This window comes from Physeter macrocephalus, chromosome 14, assembly GCF_002837175.3.
Source record: "Physeter macrocephalus isolate SW-GA chromosome 14, ASM283717v5, whole genome shotgun sequence".
Lineage (NCBI taxonomy): Eukaryota > Metazoa > Chordata > Mammalia > Artiodactyla > Physeteridae > Physeter > Physeter macrocephalus.
This window is the reverse complement of record NC_041227.1, coordinates 29,152,699-29,154,980: the sequence shown is the minus strand read 5'-3', so window position 1 is coordinate 29,154,980 and position 2,282 is coordinate 29,152,699.

Sequence of the window (2,282 nt, the reverse complement as noted above, 5' to 3'; positions counted from 1 at the left end):
GGCCTCTCACTGTTGTGGCCTCTCCCGTTGCGGAGCACAGGCTCTGGACGCGCAGGCTCAGTGGCCATGGCTCACAGGCCCAGCCGCTCCGCAGCATGTGGGATCTTCCCGGATCTGGGCACGAACCCGTGTGCCCTGCATCGGCAGGTGGACTCTCAACCACTGCGCCACCAGGGAAGCCCAAAAGTTTTATAATTTTAAAAAAAGGAAATCAAGGGCAGCATGGTGAAGACCTGTCATGGTGGTAGTTGAAACTCCATGGCAGACAGTTGTCTAGAAGAGCAGTATGAGGCAAAGGGCGAGCAAACACTTGCAGAGCATAGGCTGCCCTAATCCAAAGGTCATTTCCTCTGCAGTCTCTGCCCTTCCCTGCTCAGGCCACAGCTGGTGTTTGGAGCTGGGCTGTGGGGGATTGATTCAGGGCAGGGAGGTGGGAGGAGTGGGAGGGAGGGAGTGAAGGTTGAGAAGTGAGGAATTCCTTCATGGCACATCAGGGATCACTGAAGGCAGTTACTCATCTTGGGCATCACTAAATGTTTGTGGAATAGGATGCTCATAAGTAAGAAGATAGAGAACAACTGAAGATTTAGAGCAGGGGTAACAGCATGAAGGCTTTGTTTTAAGTTGATCCAGAAAGGACTGGACTGGGAAATGGCTGAAACTTCCACCCAAAGATTCTAAGAAGGGCAGAGGATGCCAGACTAAGCCACCATGTTGAAGTTCCTCATTCAGCCTCCCACCACTTTTCTCATGTTTTTGTAAAGCATAATAATTAAAGCATAATTTGATCTGTGGTTTGTCTTCTCTCCCTAATATGCAGGAAAATGTCCAAAAGGAGAAAGGCCTTCCCCAGAGTGAGGTTACCTGGAGCAGGTGAGAGGGGCCATGTACTGTGTCAGGGCGATGACACCTTCATTATCCACAGTGCCCTTCATTCTCAGGAGAGGCCCTGGGGATGCTGCAAAGAGAGTGAGTGTGAACTCGAGACCCAGGTTCTCATTCCCACGCTGCCATTCTCTGCCTCTGGTGGCTTCAGTTATCATCTGTCAGAGGAGACCTTAGCCTTCTCTGTCATGTAAGCAGCGCTTTGTCTCAGAAAACAAATGGCATCTTTGGGGCAGGTGGAAGTTCACACTGAGAATCAGTTTTCACATCTGTGCAAGAGGTATCACTCTGCCCCACCCCACCCCCATCCCCAACTAGGGCTTATCAGACACTGCTTGGCACTGTTGGAATCACAGAATTCAATAAAAATCTTTTGCCTGAAATATTATAAAGGGAAGTAAGCTAAGGTCTAAGAGCTGCTTTGAGTGCACAGCCATGTGTTAATTATTGGCCTGCTAGAAATACTAATGAAGGATTTACTGCCATGAAGGCAACTAACAAAGGCTGAAGAGGTTGGTTCCAAAGGCTAGGTCTGTGATGACCTTCAGCCAGGAGAAAATCAAAGCACTATCAAGACAGTTCACATTTGGTGGGGAAATTAGTGGTCAAGCTGCAGAGCTTATCAAACTGGACAATGCAGGGAGAGGTCACTTCTTGATATTAATGGCTGTAGGGACCAGATTCACCAGGAGATGGGAATGAGGGACCCAACACTGTAAAGAAAAGCATTTGCTGAAGTATAACATGAGTAAAGAAAAATGTACATTCATAAGTGCAGGATTCAAAAAATTTTCACAAACTGAACAACCTTTTGTAACCAGCAGAACATTCTAAGCCCTTATGCCCACCCCCACCACCCACCCAAATGGTACCCACTGTTCTGACTTCCAATGCCCAAGCTAGTTTCACCTGCTTGTGTATTTTATACAAATGGAATCATGCAATACGTGCTCTTTTGTTGCTGTTTTTTTTTGCTCATCATTATGTTTGTGACATTCATCAGTGTTGTTGCCTAGAAGTGATATTTTTCAATTCTCATTCCTGTATGATGTGTGGTTATATAAGTAGGCCACAATTTATTTATCTCTTCACCTCTTGATGGATATTTGGGTTGCTCCTCACTTGGAGCTATTATGAATGCAGTTGCTTTGAAAATTCTTATGTACATCTCTTGGTGAACATAGCTCTCATTCCTGTTGGGCAAACCCTCAGGGACAGAGAGGCTGGGTCATCGAATAAGTGTCTTTTCAGTTTTAGTAGAAGCTGCCAAGCAATTTGCCAAAGTTGTTCAACCAATTTAGATGCATCTGCCTAAGAGGTCTCCGGGGTTCCTCTTGCATCTGCTGCATGCCAGCCCCTCTGTGCAGGAGACTTCTTTTAATTCTTTGCACCATTGT